This window comes from Cynara cardunculus (genome assembly GCF_001531365.2).
Source record: "Cynara cardunculus var. scolymus isolate 2C chromosome LG 6, CcrdV1, whole genome shotgun sequence".
Lineage (NCBI taxonomy): Eukaryota > Viridiplantae > Streptophyta > Magnoliopsida > Asterales > Asteraceae > Cynara > Cynara cardunculus.
The window spans coordinates 3,670,011-3,670,855 of record NC_037533.1 but is presented as its reverse complement, the minus strand read 5'-3'; positions in this window follow the sequence as shown (position 1 = coordinate 3,670,855).

The window sequence follows — 845 nt, the reverse complement described above, 5'->3', positions numbered from 1 at the left end:
GTAGTCGTAGACGATTTTGTCATTTCCATTGTTGTCAATCTGTTTTACAATAGGATTATCCATATTACTCGGACGATACAGAAATCTTTTACACTTACGAAAACAATATCATTATATGTAGAACATAATTTGTAAACTATGACCATGAACACGTATGAAAATAAAATTCAATATTACATCATAATCAATTAGTGGGATCTTTAAGATTTGTAACTCCCAATTAATTATTAGGGAGTTACATAAATGTCAAATTACCTAATTACCCTTGTATTTAATATATGAGTTATATTTGAACATAAATAAAAGATGGAATATGCTTGGTTAAGCTTGGTTAGTATAGTTAACACAAATTTCTTGGTTAGTATTTGAACCAAACTCTCTCTCTCTCTCTCTCTCTCTCTCTCTCTCTCTCTATATATATATATATATATATATATATATATAGAAAGAGAGAGAGGGGGGAGGAAGAGTTCAAAGGGGAACACCTTTATTTTATGAGAATGCGAGAACACCTTTTTATTATAGACAATCACATATGATATTATTATTTCATCACATATGATACACATGTGATACTAAATCAGAAACGCGGACGATTTTCGATGCGATCTTGGTTGCGGGTCAAGTCGTCCTTACGCCACTAAGCCCCCTCACAAGTATAATCACATGTGATAAGGTTGTTATTGATGTGATATTATAATTCATAAAGACCATCACAGGGTCCCTTCACATGTATTATCACATGTGATAAGAGTGTTCTTACGTTCTCATAAAATAAAGATGTTCTCGTTTGAACCTCCATATATATATATATATAGAGAGAGAGAGAGAGAGAGAGAGAGAGA